Source organism: Peromyscus eremicus, chromosome 14, assembly GCF_949786415.1.
Source record: "Peromyscus eremicus chromosome 14, PerEre_H2_v1, whole genome shotgun sequence".
Lineage (NCBI taxonomy): Eukaryota > Metazoa > Chordata > Mammalia > Rodentia > Cricetidae > Peromyscus > Peromyscus eremicus.
In genome coordinates this window covers 59,277,274-59,295,401 of record NC_081430.1, presented here as the reverse complement: position 1 = coordinate 59,295,401, position 18,128 = coordinate 59,277,274, and the positions used below count along the sequence as shown (strand labels likewise).

General features: G+C 47.1%; 1 protein-coding gene across 2 annotated transcripts in view; it reads right to left on the bottom strand.

Moving 5' to 3' along the window:
- The window catches only part of Traf3 (TNF receptor associated factor 3), a 111,162-nt gene extending 96,950 nt beyond the window's left edge, over positions 1 to 14,212 (bottom strand). The window contains exons 1-2 of one of the 2 annotated variants that reach the window (XM_059279286.1): positions 14,103 to 14,196; positions 13,597 to 13,705 (exon numbers count right to left, since the gene is read on the bottom strand). The gene's annotated coding sequence lies outside the window, so the exon portion shown is untranslated. Of the gene's footprint in view, positions 1 to 13,596; positions 13,706 to 14,102 lie in introns of both variants that reach the window. The other variant, XM_059279287.1, reaches the window with a different exon arrangement.
- Positions 14,213 to 18,128: the final 3,916 nt, after the last annotated feature.

Sequence of the window (18,128 nt, the reverse complement as noted above, 5' to 3'; positions counted from 1 at the left end):
CACACTGTGGTATAGAAAATCCTGAAGGCAATAGTGGATGAGGAAGGTACATGACATCAAATAACATGGCCAGAGGGTTACTGAGAGCAAATATTTTGTCCCATATGATACTCCAAAAACTGGCAAATTTAAAGAATTAAAAGAAAAAAAAGACAATGAAAAGCAGACACCCTATTCAAAACATACATTTATAACTTTACTGTGGCAAGAGACCTCAGACCATGTAGACCAGAAGTTCTTAACCTCAGAAGTCACAAGAGGGGAAGTAGAAGAACCCAGGGTTCCTTGAAATTCCCCATCAGTCATTCTGGTGTATCACACACTTAAAGAAGAACATGCTCTTCATTCATGCTTTTTGCACTGAAGGCAAGATGCCTAGAAGTGACTTGCTTGGGAAACAACACTAGTGACTTCCTGGCCAGAAATGTTGGGGCTCACTGTGCAGATGCAAACAGGCATGACTCTTCCCTCATAGATTCCAACACACGATGGCATGAGAGACATACTTCTAGTTTCATTATTTAACTCTACTCCTCATTCCCCTGTGACATCATCATCTGAGCTCTTGCTCAGATAAGTGTTGCAGCCATCAGCTGAAATAGGCTGAGAAGGCAAGAGCTACAGAAAATGAAACTTCTATATTAGAGCTGATGCATACATCTCTGTGCACACTAACTGATCCCATCCTTTATATAGAAACAGCCACAGGTTAATTCTAATATGTCTCTAAGGAATTTACTAAAATGATCTACATGAAAAGGAAATTTATGATATGTAGATTTACTATTATTTTCTCAATGAAGCTTTTTAAAGAACAGACAGAAGCTGGAGGTGGCGGTGGCGGCAGCGGTGGCGGCGGCGGTGGCGGCGGCGGCAGCGGTGGCGGTGGCGGTGGCGGTGGCGGCGGCGGCAGCGGTGGCGGCAGCGGCGGCGGCAGCGGTGGCGGCAGCGGCGGCGGCAGCGGCAGCGGCACACACCTTTAATCCCAGCACTCGGGAGGCAGAGCCAGGCCGATCTTTGTGAGTTCAAGGTTGGCCTGGTCTACAGAGTGAGTTCCGGGAAAGGCTCCAAAGCTACACAGAGAAACCCTGTCGCAAAAAACTGGGGGAAGCCGGGCGGTGGGGGCGCACGCCTTTAATCCCAGCACTCGGGAGGCAGAGCCAGGCAGATCTCTGTGAGTTCGAAGCCAGCCTGGGCTACCAAGTGAGTTCCAGGAAAGGTGCAAAGCTACACAGAGAAACCCTGTCTTGGGGGGGGGGGGGGGAACGGGGGGGGGGAAAAATACAGAAATACTGGCCATATGTGGATGTCTTGAATCCCAGCACTTGGGAGGCAAAGGCAGGCAGGCACATCTCTGAGTCTGTAGGCCAGCGTGGTCTACAAAATGAGTTCTAGAACAGCCAAAGCTACACAGAGAAATCTGACTTGAAAATCCAAAAAGAATGGAGAGAAATACTAACTTAAATTTCCCAACACGGCCGGGCGGTGGTGGCGCACGCCTTTAATCCCAGCACTCGGGAGGCAGAGCCAGGTGGATCTCTGTGAGTTCGAGGCCAGCCTGGGCTACCAAGTGAGTTCCAGGAAAAGGCGCAAAGCTACACAGAGAAACCCTGTCTTGAAAAACCAAAAAAAAAAAAAAAAAAAAAAAAAAATTTCCCAACACAAGTGTCAACTGATCTTGTTAAATCAACTCACAGGAAGGAAAGTATCACAGACCCAAAGCTGCCCTCAAACCACTGATCAAACTCTTAGAATCTGATCACAAGTGAAAGACCAAAGTGCGGTGGTATTTTACTTGTACTGAAGTGTGATTTTAATTGTATGTTAATAAATAAAGTTGCCTGGGGGTCAGAGCTATTAGAGCCATAGCAAGTGCATGGCGGTGGTGGCGCTCGCCTTTAAGGACCTGGAGGGCGGTACATACAGGTGGTGACGAGGCAGTCACGTGTTTGGGTTTACAACCAATGAGAAGGCAGAACAGCTAGACTATATAAGGACATACACACAGGAAGTAGGTCCCTTTCGGAGAACTCTCTTGACTGAAGAGGATCGCTGAAGCAGGAAGGGTGAGGCTCTTAGCTCTGACCTCTTGGCTTTCTTCTCTGAATTGGCTCTGTGTTTCTTATTTAATAAGACGGTTGGTTACATCTACACAAACAAATAAAAGCATCAGGCTGGCCAGGTGGCAGTGGCGGTGGCGGTGGTGCACGCCTTTAATCTCAGCACTCGGGAGGCAGAGGCAGGTGGATCTCTATGAGTTTGAGCTAGCCAGGTCTACAGATCGAGATCCAGGACAGGAACCAAAACTACACAGAGAAACCCTGTCTCGAAAAACCAAAAAATAAAAACAAACAAACAAAAAAACATCAGGCTTGAAAGTGGATGTAAAGCATCTCTATCTGCATACAAGATGACTGAAGAAATTCCCACAGGGGCCTAGAGAGATAGCTCAGAGGTTAAGAGCACTGGTTGCTCTTCTAGAAGACCTGTAGGTTCAATGCCCAGAACCCACAACCATCTGTAACTCCAGTCCCAGGGAATCTGATGCCCTCTTCTGGCCTCTGTAAGCACTAGGCATGCACACAGGGCACAGATATACACACAAACAAAATTCCCACATACATTAAAAAAAAAAATACCCCACAAAATATCTGCTACAGGCAACTCATGAACTCAGCACAGTTGTAGCACATCAAAACAGAACAAAAGAAAGAAAAACGTTGTGCTTCTTTCTATACATCACTAACAGCAATTCAAAATGAAAATAAAAAATTCTATTTACAGTAGAATCCACAAAAAACAAAATATTAAGGAATTAAAATCATCCAAGGAGTTGAATATTTATACACTGAAACTACAAGGTATTGATGAAAAGTAAATGAAAGAAGGCTGGGCGTCTGCTCAATAGTAGAGCATCTGTCTAGCTCTCCTAAGGACCTCAGTTCAATCCCTAGCAGCACGAAAGGAAGGGAAGGTGGGAAAGAAGGAAGAGGGGAGCTGGGAGAGCAAGTGGGAAAACACCCATGTTCACAGAGTGGAAGGCATCACCAAGACAGTGACTCCAAAGCAATCTAACTGATTCAGTGCAGCCCCTATTGAAATTCCAGTAACCATTTTTACAGAAACAGAAAAGCAACCCTTACAATTCACATGAAACATCAAGGGGCTCAAAACTGTCGATACAATATTGGAAATGAAAAAGCTGGAATACTCTCATTTTCAAAGCTCACTACTTCAATAGTTACTACAAAGCTACAACAATCAAAATAGTATGGCGCTGACATTAGGATAGGCACACAGATGAAGAGAACAGAACTGGGTCCAGAAATGAATGTCAATATCTATAACCAATATATTTTAAACCTTTCTATGGGTTAAGAATAGTCTCTTTAAAAGCATGCTGGAAGAACTGGATAATCACCTACAAAAAAAAAAAAAATGAAATGGGAACACTCCTACCTCAATCCACATACAAAAATAAACTCAAACTGGATCAAAGACCTAAATATAAAAACTAAATCTATAAAACTCTTAGAAAACATAATGGTAAATCTTGATGGCTTAGCAGTGGATTCTCAGACTTGACACCAAAAGCACAAGTAACAAAAGAAAGAAAAAAAGCCGGGCGGTGGCGGCGCACACCTTTAATCCCAGCACTCGGGAGGCAGAGGCAGGCGGATCTCTGTGAGTTAGCGGCCAGCCTGGGCTACAGAGTGAGATTCAGGACAGGCACAAAGCTACACAGAGAAACCTTGTCTCAAAAAACCAAAAGAAAAAAAAAAAAAGAAAGAAAGAAAGAAAGAAAGAAAGAAAAAAAAAATGAACTCCAAATAAAACTTGTGCAAAGGATACTATCAACAAAATTTATGAAGCAGTCTACAAAATGAGAGAAAATAATTGCAACTCATGTGTCTAAAGGGTTTCATGTCCACAATATATAAAGAGCTCTTATAACTCAACAAGAAAAAAATCACCCCAATTAAAGCAGAGACAAAGGGTTTAGGCATTTATACAAATATATACAAATGGACACCAAGCACATAGAGAGATATTCAGTATCACTGGTCATCAAGAGATAACAAATCAAAATGACAACGACACAGTAATTCACATACTAGTTTAACAGAAGTTAGTTCTAGTGAAGATGTGCAGAAACTGTAACACTGCTGGTGGGAATAAATTAAACTCAGATATGTAGTATTACCAATGCTCTGTGAGATATATCCAGAAGAAAAGAGAACACACATAAACACACACAATTAAACACCTGCTTATGGCAACATTATTCCTAACAGTAAAGAAGATGAAAACTAAATGTTCATAGACAGATGAGTAGATAAATTGCAAACACAGATGCTCGAGCATGAACCCTCATGCATACACATACATGTACACACACACACACACACACACACACACACACGACAGATTATTATTCAGCCACTAAAGGAATAAAATACCAGTACCTACTACAACTTGGATACACCTGGATTACACAGACATAAATGGTCATACATTTATTACATGATTACTTTTATGTGGTATATTAAAAATAAGCAAATCCATGGAAACAGAGAGCAAATTAGACCAGGCCTTGGCGGGGGGAGTAACTACTCAAGTAGTATGGGGGACAAGTTTTGAACTAGAAAGATCCAGTAACTAAATGACATTTTGAGTACAATAAATACCACTGGACTGCATACCTTAGAATAGTTAACTATATGCTATGTGAATTTTGTCTCAATAGAAGAGAATGTTGAACTATTTTATGGATTCATTTAACCAATAGTTGACTACCAACCATATGTCAGAAACTCTCTTCATGAAGGTGATAAACATTTTTTTATTTTTGCCACAATGGAAAAGAAGCTAAGAGATTATGAGAAACATGGGCTATTTTAAGAGAGTTTAAGACCTTTCAAATATTTGAAAAGAGACCTGAATAAATCAGAAAACATTATTCCTGATAAATAATGGGAAAGAAAAGATCAAAATACAACTTATCAAAATTCAATCATATGCAAAAATTGCTTTCTTAAAAAAAACCCAGAGATATCTAAATATAGATGTTCCTTTTATGCAAATGTAATGTGACTTTGGTTTCCAGACATTTTACCTTCTGTTCTAAAGACTTTCTTAGCCGGGCATGGTAGCTTACACCTATTAGTCCACCACTCAATCTCAGGAGGATGAAGTAAGAGAACTGTAAGTCTCGAGGTCAGTTGTGACTACACAGCAAGACCCTGTCTCAAAAAAAACTGAAAAGAAAGAAAGAAAAAGAAAACAGGGGGAAAAGACTTTCTTCATAGTCCAATAATGTTCTCCCTCAACCCCATATATAAGGTACTCTTCTGGCCCAGCCCATACACCTTGTTGAAAATATGCAGGAAAAGAAAAAGAGAGAGCAATTACCACTTCTTTTAAATTATTTTCTGGAGACAGGTCTTTAAATATCCCAAGCTGGCCTCAAACTGATTCTGAAGCCCAGGCTACACAATCTCAACTCTCCTGCCTCTGCCTCACAGGTACTGGTTGAATTATGACTGTGGTATACTAATTTCTCATATTCCACTACTTATCACTTCTTTTGAACAATGTCTCTGTAAGTGGTGTACACGAGTGAAGATGTCCTTGGAAGACAGATGCACTTGATCCTCCTGGAGCTGGAGTCACAGCAGTCGTGAGCCACCAGGCATGGGTGCTGTCCTCTGCAAGGGCAGTGCATGCTCTTAACTGCTGAGCCATCGCTCTAGCACCCCCACTACTTCTCACTTTTATACCTCACAATTAATTTTCTATTGTTGTAAAACACACATAAGGTTTTCCATCTCAGCCATTTTAAACATAGTTTAGTGATGTGAAATCAGTCATAATGTATAGCTGTCACCAGGACCCAGCTCCAGGGCTCTGCATTCCATAGACAGAAAACTGAGTTTAGAGACAATGAGTAACTGGATGGTCAGCTAAAGGAATAACCGGAATTCAAATAATGTCTGACTCCTTCCATAAATGAATGTGTCTCACTTTTTTTTAAAGATCTTTTTATTCTATGTACATGAGTGTTTTGCCTATATGTAGGGATGTGTACTATATATATGCCTGGTGCCAATAGAGGTCAGAAGAGGGTGTCAGGTCCCCTGGAACTGGAGTTAAGAATGGTTATGAGATATCAAGGGGGGAATGGGAATTGACTCCAGGTCCTCTGGAAGGACAAGCCAGTGCTCTTAACCACTGGGCCATCTCTTCAGCCCCAAACATGTCTCATTTTCATTCACACTTCAGGCTGAACTGTGAAAAAAACAAGGGAGGAAACAACCCCCTTCTCCCAGCCAGGCAATGGTGGCACACACCATTAATCCCAGCACTCAGGAGGCAGAAGTAGGTGGGTCTCTGTGAATTTGAGAACAGCCTGGTCTGCACATTGAGTTCCAGGACAGCTGGGGCTACACAGAGAAACCCTGGGGGGGGGGGTCATCTCAATCTCAGAGATCAGTCAGAGACACACCAGAACTTCCCTGAACCTGGAGAAGGGCACAAAAATTTTTGGACTCATTGAGATCCTTGCTCACATACTACTGCCTGTTACTTTTGTCTAAAACAAAAAAATTAAGCCTCTATCAACCCAGGGACTTGGGTTGAGCCGTGGCGTCTAGCCCTCCCTGGAGTAGGAACATGGCCATGAAAGAAGTCCCACACCTCTGACCCAGCAGTCTCTGGTCCTTCCTGGTTCCAATCCAGCACTTCACAGTGGTTCTAACTATAACAGCCAGATAGTCTGAAGCAGCCAACATCACTTCCCTGCTAATTGGGGAAAAGCTTCTTTCTTTTAACTTGTATTCTCATGAGCCATCTGTAGTCATAATTAAATTAGAGATAAATGGGTGCTGAGTTATAACCATGATGGTCTCTACAGAGTGACCAGGCCTCAGGGACTTGTTCACCACTAACAAGCTAATGTTTGTAAAACTCTGCAAAGGCAGAGGACTAAATACTATCATTAGTACTAGACTACTGGTTTAAATGTAAATTAAGAGAGATAAAGAGGGAAGAAAACAAATTAGTAAATCAGGTTAGGGACTGCTAAGATGTATGAAATATCTGAACCACAAGAGTAAACAGTATCCTGAGTTTTTTTTCACTGCTAGGATGAAACCCATGGCTTTGCATGTGGTAGGCTCTACACTGAGCTACAACCCCAGTCTCTAGCTGGTCTTGTTAAAGAATACAAGCACACTGGTGCTGGTCTAAGAAACTAGCCTAAAACACAGAAAAGGAATGAAAACTGACTAGGGATGGGGGAAAGCCAATACAGCCAAGCAGATGTCAGCAGAAAAAGGTTGCATGAAAAACTGCTCCAAAATCCACAATGTATTTGAAAAAAATACTATATAGGAACAAAACAAAATCTACACTCATGAAACAAAACCAAAAAACCCTACAACTGAACAAAATCTACACGCCTGTAAAGCCCAGCACTTGGAGGCAGAGATAGGAAGACTGGAAAGTCAAGATAATCTGGGCTACATGGTGAGTGTGAGGCCAAAGTGAACTACACAGGAGACTCCATATCAAAAAACAAACACAACAAACTACCTGGCCTAAAGGGTCCACCGGTGAAAAGGATGTGGTGAAAACAGGACCTCTAGAAAAGACTTCTGCTCTTCCTTCCCTCTCCTGTTCCCTTTCCAGGAAGGGTGCCTACGGCATCACTCAGACTTATGGTATTTCAACTCTGGGGCACTCTTCACCACAATTCCTCTTCATTTATACTTCTTACTCGAGTTAAACTCCAAAGAATTCCTGCACAGCCTGTGATCCAAACCTCACTTCTATTCAGCTGTCACAGCGCCAGCCTCACATCGAGTTATCACCAAGTGTTCTTCTAGCTTGGCCCTGGCATTGGAGACTCCATGAGGCCAGAGATCATTCAGTATCTTACCTGACTTTTTAGTTTTAATCACCAGCATAGTACATGCTGGGGGGGGGGGGGGGGGATGTAGTTTGATTGAATACAAGTTGAAAAAGCCCTTCTTCAAAACACCTGGCAACAAAAGTATTTCAAACCTGTGGTTAGATCACGGAGGCTCCAAAGAGAGCCATGAATAAACACAATGCATCTTTTGCAGAATCAATTCTACTAAAAGATTAGGAGCAGAGTATGTTTATATTAAAACAGACTACTGAGTACCATGTATAATTTACATTAAGATAAAATTTCATGTGCTTGCCCTATCCCTACTGGAAGTAAAGTCCTAGAGAAAAGCCTTCTGAAACCTATGCACTTAATTTGCCCTATAATAAGGCGGCAGTAGACTGCACTGAATTTCCAGTGTAAAGTTAGGACTTCTGAGCATTACTGGACAAAGTGCTCCAGAGAACTAATTTCCCTGTTCTTCCAAGAAAGAAGTTTGTATCAAAGAAGTTTCCCTGCCAAGCTTGGTGGTGCACACCTTTAATCCCTGTATTCTGGAGGCAGACACATTGACAGATGGATCTCTTGTGAATTTGAGGCCAGCCTGGTCTATGGGGCAAGTTCCAGGACAGCCAGAGCAACATAAAGAGCCCCTGTTTCAAAACAACAACAACAACAAAGTAGTCATTTCCTACTGTGTAACTCCCTCTAATGTATCAGAGCAGCAAGGCAACACAGTGGCATCTACGAAAAGGATCAAGGAAGGCACTAGGTCTGCACAACTACAACACAGACTTGGAACCCACTGAAACACTGTGGTCATCTGTCATGTCCTTCTCTTCCTACCTTGCAGAATCTGGACACAAACATTCACCAAGCACTTACCATGTGCCTGGGCTTTGGTGGAAGGAGAACAGGCATTAAAAGCACCTAACTATAATTACCTCCTGCGCATGCAGGTCTCCAAATGGGCATTAGCCTTTCAGAGTAAAAGTTAACCTTGGAAAAACCTCATCAAAACTATTATGACTCATCAGGCATGATAGCTCACTCAGCACTAGGGAGGCTGAGGCAGAAGGATCCCAAGTTCAAGGGCAACCTGGGACTATAAAGGGAGAACCTGTCTCAAAAATAAACAAAAATCATCATGACTCCTAGAGATGTATTTCACCACTGGAATGCTGCTTACTACCGCCTGAAAGGTCACATCATTTCACTTGGTTATTCAATTTAGCCTTTTCCACCACTTAAAAGATGTCAAACTTCTCACTGATATGGCATTATGGTCTGGATGTATGATCAGTGCTCAAATTGGAGAGGACATCTGCTGTGGGATGGTCTGTATGTCAAGTGTGTTGCTGATTGGTCAATAAATAAATCACTGATTGGCCAGTGGCTAGGCAGGAAGTATAGGCGGGACAAGGAGGAGAATAAAGCTGGGAAGTGGAAAGCTGAGTCAGAGAGACACTGCCAGCCACCACAATGAGAAACAGCATGTGAAGATGCCAGTAAGCCACGAGCCATGTGGCAAGGTATAGATTTATAGAAATGGATTAATTTAAGCTTTAAGAACAGTTAGCAAGAAGCCTGCCACAGCCATACAGTTTGTAACCAATATAAGTCTCTGTGTTTACTTGGTGGGGTCTGAGCGGCTGTGGGACTGGTGGGCGACAGAGATTTGTCCTGACTGTGAGCCAGGCAGGAAAACTCTAGTTACAGACATCAGGAAATCAGAACATTCCCTGGTCTCTTTTTTAGTAAATGGCCTCATGAGAAGTTACCAAATAGCCTCCACTTCATTTTTTTTTCCTTTACATTTTTAATGGGAGCGAGAGGCACATGTGTGGAGGTCAGAGGGCAATCCAAAAAAAAAAAAAAAAAAAATCAGTTCTCTCCTTCCACCAACTCTTTCCTTTCCTCATGAGTTCCAGGAATCAAACTCAGGTCATCAGGCTTGTTGGCAAGCACCTTTACCTGCTGAGCCATCTCACCAGCCCGCTAGTTTCAAATGGTTAAAATCAACATGAAACCAACCTTTTAAGAATGAAATCATGAAATGAAATGTTGGGGACTGTGAGACAGCTCAGTGGACAAAGGTGTTCGCCATCCAAAGACGTAAATGTGACCACCTGAGCTCAACCAACAGAACCCAGGGCAGAGCGGGCTCCACAAAGCTGTCCCCTCTCTCTCTCTCTCTCTCTCTCTCTCTCTCTCTCTCTCTCTCTCTCACACACACACACACACACACACACACACCCCATAGACTACAATAATAATCAATCATTTTAAAACAATGAAACACAGGGTCCAAGATTTCATTTCTTGAGGATTAAAACATTTTAAGTCTATCAGTAAGGACCAGAGTGGTAGGTTTAGGAGAAGTGTGATTTGTCTCTCCCACCACCACCAGTTTTTTGAAATTTTCTACCTACAATAGTTATTCTCAACATGTGGTTCATGACCCCTTGTGGGTGCATATCAGATATTTACATTACAATTCATAAGAGTAGCAAAATTACAGGTAGGTATGAAGTAGTAACAATACAATGTTATGCTTGGGAGGCCGCCACTGCCGCAGCATGAATAACTGTATTAAAGGGTCGCAGCATCAGGAAGGATGAGAATCACTGACCTTCACAGAGAAACAGTAGGCACAGCAACATGCCATGGTCCAAACTGGTGCCCTTGCTCTCTGTCCTTCCACAAACCAAGCTCTTCAGTCAGAGACAGCCAGACTACTTCAGCTCCAAATCACACAAAGCCTGAAAGAGCTGGAGGTCAGCACAGGAAATGTAACATCTGGAAAACTGGCTAGCAGCAGCACTACCAGCATCGTATATACCAGCAGAGAGCACAGCAGCAAGCTAACAGGTCTCCCTACACAGAAGGGAAGGGAGGGCCCCCTGACTGCCATTCTCAGGGTCCTACAAGTGGGACCACACTTCCTAACATGTGGTCAACTGGGGTGCCTTTCCCAGACGCCTCCCTGATGAGTCAGGCAGCCAGCTTTTCTCTTACAGCAACACAACCCCCACCCCATACTTGCAGACTTCTATACAACCCACTAATTCATTTCCTCCTACACATATGGATGACTTTCCTTGTTTTTCCTGGTTAAGTCTTTGGGGGTGTGCCGGTGACTTGCTTTTTCTTCACTCTTCTTTTGGAAAGTTCTTGAACTGGTGTCACAGTCAAATCTTAGGTGGGTTCTGGCACTGCCCTTCACTCTTCACAGGAACCTAGATGTCCCAGATACCTACAGATCACACCCCTAAAAGCAGGTGCTGTGTCTCACTCACCCTAGCATAGTAACCAGATTATGGGAACTCAGGGCACATTAATTGAATGTTAATTAAATGAGCAAAAGACTCCCAAGTCCCAGCTAATAATATGCTCGTCTGAATGCAGTATGCATGCCAACATGACTCCTGGAGGGGCCAGAAGCCAACAGTCATCAGCATCAGTGACATCCCACTCCCTGCCAGCTGACCCCATGTGTAAGCACCAACAGGTTTCACCAAAGGTTCTATGTTTAACAGGAATTTCACCTTCTTCCTAGAGTGGCCTCTCATCCCAATTCTTTCCTGGAATATGCAAAACAATAAAGGCTTTCCAAAATGAAAAGGCCTTTTATATTTTTATTAATTAGGAATCATCGAAATTACACAAATAAATTTAATGTTTTTCTCTATACTTTTTAAAACTGAATTTTCTTCTTTCTGCTAGCTCCTCTGGGACCACACCAATCAATGCCCAGCTACCTCTCTCTACTGCTTCCTGTCTACAGGCCTCTGGGCCTCCCTCACTCTGGTTCTAGGCCTAAGCACCATGCTGTACTCAGGCCTCGGCTGCCGCTCTCTGGTCACCTTCCAAAGCCTCTGGCCTCACCTCTTTCCTCACTTTAGCTCCCTTCTCAGCTTCCCTCCCTATCTGGAATGTAATGAGCATATACATACACAAACCAACAAAAAAATTTTCTTCTGTAAATACTTGCGAAGATGAATACAGGGGTTCTGATTCCACAAATCACGCTAAGGCCTTAGGTCATGAGACTTCTCTGTTAATTCTAAAATTGACCACTGAGAAGAAACTGAGCTATTGCATAATATTTAACAGGTTAGCTCATTTGCTGTTTGGAGAGTCTTACTATACAAGATGAGAAGACAAAGATGGACAAATTTAATGCAATTTCCTTTGTGTCTGAGCTAGCTCAGGCTTGCAACACCACAGTGACGGTTTCATCTCTCCAGAGGTACAGTTTCAGCATTACAAAAAAAGGATTTCAAGGGAATGATAATTCATGCTCATCTTTTTGGCTCATTAGCATATCTATCCTGACAATACCCCCAAGAAGTCCTTCCTGGTTTACACACTGAAAATTTCTAAGGGATTCTAGCAGAAGTGTTTAGAAAAAAAAAAAAAAATCCCAAACACAGGGACCACAAGAAGTATCCAGTTAAATGAAGGACTTTCTTCAGAGCTCCAGCAAGAGTCGCAGAAACAACTGACTACTGCCTGTTTCCAACAGAATGTCTCTGCAGCCTTCTCACAGGACCATCTTCTTAGTTCCAAAAAGAATGGATAGCATCCAAGAAAAATAATTGGTCTTCTTTTCCCTCACAGAAAAATTCACATTCATGTCTTGGTTTAAAAATGCTGGAATTCTCCCCGGCCAGCTCTCTGCCTCCCTGGCTTCTGCACTGTGACAGCTGGAACAGAGGTGTCTGGGTGAGCCACCTTACATCTTAAGCCTTGTCCGTGATGAGGTCTGATCTGAGCCAGTGAGGCTGGAACCATCCCCAGCACCTACTCACGGGGATTTCTGACTCCTATGATAGATTCCCCAGTTTTTACACTTTAAAGGTTCAATTTGCTTTGACCAGAGAATTTTCACCTTCAGACTTATTATTACTATTTAAGATGTCACAATATGGCGAAAAGGGAAACATTTCCTCTCCTTTGAGTAAAGGACGGCTGTACACTATTTTGCCAGACATCCTACAATGATGCAGTATTTTCAACAGGCCATTTTCCAAGACCTGAAAAGCACCAGAAGATTTTAAAGCCCGACTGAGGGTCCACCTGGACATTTCTACATAGAAGCATTTTACAGACAACACAAAACAGCATTTCCAAAGATTTCACCTGTGCATCTAGTCACAGAAAATGCTACCCCCCCAAAAAAAAATTATGGCTCCTCTTCAGTTGTATGCTGTGAATGTAAATTAAGACGCCAATACAACACTCGATATACCCTTTAAGACTCCACAAAAAAGAGCACACATACAAATACACACACACACACACACACACACACACACACACACACACACACATCCTTCTATTTCATTCTCAAAACTGAGTCAAAGCGCACTACAAAAGCCGTGAAAATAAAATCAGTTCCTTCAGCCGATCATAGTCTGAATGCTTCTTAGATTTCAGAGCACGTCCACGGCACTTCACCCTTTTGCATTTTGTTGCCGTTTCAAATTAAAGGTAAAGAATTTTCCACGCGGAATTCTCTCTAAAGGTTTAATCCTGAAACCCGCGTCCCCAACCAGGGGGGATGACAGTGTGGAAACGTGGCGAAACGTACGTGAGCCACAGCCTGGCGCCTCCAAACCCTGCAAAGCCCCGCGGCAGGGATCGTTTTAATGACTCGCCCGTGGGGAGCCCACTCTGACCTTTGGTGTTAATCGAAGGTGGAAGGTGTGCATTCGGCCCCAGCTGGATCCCAGACCCGCCTGCCTTCCAGCCTCTCTGCAGCTCTCCGACTATGAATCAGTCATTCATCTGCAGAGCAATGACTCAGTATAAACTTTTAAATAATGGCTCAAAAACCCACCTCCACCAGCCAGGGCGAGCACGCTTATCCGTACGGGCACCCCGACTCCGCCGTTCCGTACCGCGCCAAACCCCCGGGCCTCGGAGATGCTGCCGGCTCAGCACCCCTCGGGGCGGGCACCTAGGGCGCGAGGCCTGGCTGCCCCGTCTGCCTGAGGCGCCGGCGCCTCCGGCCGGGAGCCGGCCCCACGCACAAAGTTTCCAAAGTTGGGGCGGCGGGCGGGCCGCACCACAGACGGTGAGGAGGCCGGGCCTGGCCTCGCAGGACCCGCCGGGCCCCGGGCCGCCGCCGAGATGGAGCCGCCCGCCGCCCCGCCGCCCCGCCGCCCCGGCCCGCCGACCTTACCCCGCGGCCCGCCCGCTCGGCCGGCTCAGGGGCGCCGCGCGCATCCTCCGCCGTCGTCTGCAGCGTCCAGCTCCCCGGGCAGCCCCATGTCGGGGGGCGGGGAAGGGCCGGCGGCCGCCGCCGCCGCCGCCGCCGCCGCCGGCTGGAAAGTCCCTGCTGGGCTGCAACCCGGCTCGCGCACGCGGCGGCCGCCGGCCGCGCCGCCTCACGCACCCTCGCGCTGGCACTTCCTCTCGCGCGCTGGAAATCCCCGCGGGCCGCCGGCGCGCGCCCCGGCGCGCCCGCCCCGCCGCCGCCGCCACCCCCCCCCACCATCCCCCGCGGCTGGCGCGCGCCCGCGCCCGTTGCTAGGGACCCTCGGCCCCGCGCTCGCCGCCGGCCTTAGCAACGGCGGCGCGCGCCCCAGGCCCTCAGGGCCCGGGGGAGGAGGAGGGGGAGGAGGGGTCCCCCCCGCCCGCCCCGCGCTCGCGCGCGCGCGCGCGTGCGCCCTCGCGCCCCGCCCGCGTCCCGGTCTTTCCGGGTCAAAAAGCCAGTGGAGCCGAGTTAGGCGAGGAGGGTTCCTCGCGTCGCCTCCTCGACGGGCGGCCCCGACACACTCGCCTACCCCGAGCACTCACGTCCTCACACCGTGTGTAGAAGACGCGGGGTCGCGGGCACCCGCTGACACGCGTGCCGAGTTCGTTCCGAGTGTCTCCTGCCCCCCCAGAACACACGGGCATCGCCGTCGGAGCTCACAGGCGCGCAGATCCCACAGACGGCCCTCACGCTGGCACAGACACGCCGCCTCCACGCGTGCCCCTCGCATGCCTCTCACCGGCGGGCGGGCCTGGCACCCTCTGACCCAGCTGTCAGAGGTGGAGCAGAGTTCCTCCTCGGCTCCCTCCACCCACCCACCCAGGAAACTGGGTCTGGCCCAGGGTGGACAGGGTGGACAGTTCGCCCTGGGCACTTCTCTAGGCCAGGGACGCCCATTTCTCCAGCGGCTTCGTCCTGCCGGCTCATGGCCACCAAGGGCTCCCAGGGCTCCCCCCGATGGCCCCCTACAGCCATAGCAAGATGGGAGCAAATGAGGGCCTGTCCTTAGGAAGTTCGGGCCACTGAGGAAAGAGGCCGTGATCAGCTGGACCCTCACACTTCCCTTCTCAAGAAAGCTCGTGGGATCCCTAGGCCGAAGCCGAGACCAGAGTGACCAGCCTGCCAGTGCCCGTCCACGTGCCCTGCAGTGCACAGAGGCAGGACGGCCAGCATCATCTGTCCGGCTTACCTCGTGGAAGGTTCTAGAAGCCTAGCTAGTCTGGCAGGGCGTCCCTGGATGCATTAGCCAACAGGTGCCTGTACCAGAGCCCAGACAGCGGCCTTGCTCGCCAGGCTCAGCTGGGCCAGTGGCGCCCCCACCTGGGTCACACGGCCACAGATCTGAGTTCAGGCAGGAGTTTAGACGGAGTGGCCGGCCCACCCATGCGGACTCTGGAGCCCACTGCAGACTCGTGGTCAGATGGGCCTCCCCTTATGGGTGTCTATAAATGACCCAGAAGGCTCAGGGTGCCCCTGGCTCCTATACCTGTGCTCGGAGGCCTCGTGCCATGTCCTCAGCCCTGTCCAGGGCGCAGTCCTGGCACACTGAGGACTCGGTGCCTTACACTGCCTGCACAGGGGAACTGCCCAAATCCAGAAAGGCTCTCGTCTCTAGGCTGCACTATTTGGATTCTTTTCAAATAAGCCACAAGGCAGAAGGTTCAAAGATCTGTGCGTGGGGTTTCCTACGGCTGCGTGCCTCCTTTTATTCTCTGCCAAAGCGCTAGTAAGCCTCGTTCAGAATGAGTAGGCTGAGTCCACCAGCGTGGAGCCCTCTGCGGGTGAGCCCAGCTCCTGGTCCTTTCTCTCTCGCCACCCCAAGGCCTTCTCCCATTCAGCAGCTCGAGACCCCCGGCTTTGGCGAACCAAAGCCGACAGCATAAAGAAGTTTGCCCCAAACAGGGCCACGGCTTTGGGGGCGGGTGCTCTGGACGCTGCAGTGCCAGTTGCTGGGCAGAAGTGATGAGCAGTACGGAGAGCCAATCAGAGAGCTCGCCTCTGGGCATTTCAAAAGCAAAGCTGGCTGTTCCCTATGGCAACGCCGAACAACACGCTCACACTGTTTCTGGACAAAGACATTTCTCTCAGGAATTTATGTGGCCTGACATGTTCAGTTTGCTGCATTTTAGGGAGCCATGCATGCAGATCTTGAGATGACTCACCCGAGTGCAACCGCCCAGAAAGCCGCTCCCATCTGTTGTCCTAAGAGGAAAAATATGCATTGCATGGTGTGAGGGGCTTCAGGCCTGTGAACAGGTGTCGTCAGGCCCCTCCCAGCGCCTCGAATGACAGCTCCTGGAGCAGAAGCCACCTGCCCCTGCGGGTCTGATGTGGGCTGAAGTGGGCTGACAATTCGCCCACTAAAACACATTAAATACTGCCAAAGGAGAGACACACGGCTAAATTATAGTTGTGGTAAGGGTTCCCAGCAAGTAGCTTCCAAACCTGTTGAATACATGATACACACATACTCACATACACATCAATACTTAATCCTAAACAGGTAATGTGCTCTGATGTTTCTGTTCTATTTGTTTTTTCCATGATTTTAATTATATATTCAGAGAGAGTGTGTGTGTCGCACGTGCGTGTTGCACATGCATGCATGTGCCATGACAGAGTGTAAAGGTCAGAGGACAACCTGCAAAAGTCAGTTCTCCTGTTCCACCGTGTGTGTCCCTGGGACCGAACTTGGTTTGTCTGTCTTGACAGCAAGCACACTTACCTACTGAGCCAACTTGCTGGCCCAATCTATTAATTTTAATACAGGGTGCTGATATGTAGTCCAAGCTAGCATCAAACTTGAGATTCTTCTACCTCACCTTCCTAAGCGCTAGGATTTGAGGTAAATGCCACTCTGCTACAGAGCAAGCTTGGGTCTCTCTGGAGCTCATTCTCCACCCCACCCCCCTTGAGTGGGGTCTCCAATAACCTAGGCTGGCCTCAAGTTCACTGTGTAGCTGAGGATGACCTCAGACTCCTAGTCCTTTTGCCTCTGCCTCTCAAGTGTTGAAACTATAGGCGTGTTCCACCATATCCAGTGGCTATTGCTTATTTTATTATACTTATTTATTTATTAAATTAGGATGCTTTGCAAGAGTCAGTTCTTCCCTTCCACCATGTAAGTCCTGGTGATCAAACTCAGGTCAGAAGGCTTGGGGCCAAGTGCCTTGACCCACTGAGCCATCTCAGAGGCCCCCTATTTATTTTTTTAATGCTGATCATGACCCTTTGAGCTTACTGGAGATTCATGACCACAAGTCCAAAACACCACTTTAGACTAAAAGGTGCTGATGGAAGTAAAAGGGGTCCCTGCTTTGAGGAGACGCAGCACCCCGTCCCCCCCAGCCCTGTCCTTCAGTGGACCCCTGCACAGAAAGCTGCACCATCAAAGAAGCTGGCTGCAAGTAGAACTTCCCTGGTCAGGACAGTTGACAGAGGAGACACAGAGCAGGCCTCAGGGTAAGAAAGCACATGCCTGGGTCTGCGTGATGCTGAGGAGATGAGGGAGAGAAGTAGGAGGTTTGAAAACGGGCCACATAAGAAGTTCCATTTTCCCCCCCCCCCACCTCATTTCTGTGGGTCAATCAGGAAACAAAGGTGTCCCCGTTTTAAGGGGTCCATCCCAGGATTCATGTGTGCACATGTGCACACATACACATACCATCTATGCCATCTCAAACACTTGCCTGAAACTGTACGAGAGTCGTGATGTGGCCTGTCTCCACCTGGTAGTTTTGACTAATACCCCTATACCTGCCTCTGTCTTCAACACTTTTTTGAAGACAGATCCCCCACCACCACTCTCCCAAGAAAAAAGTCTTCAATGGATGTCATAGGAAGCGGGATGGGCAAGCCCCACATAGTAAACCCCAGGAAACACCGGCAACACCCGTTCGATGCCTTCCTTCAGATCCCAGAGGCTCATCCCTCCGTCACTGCTGGCCCTCT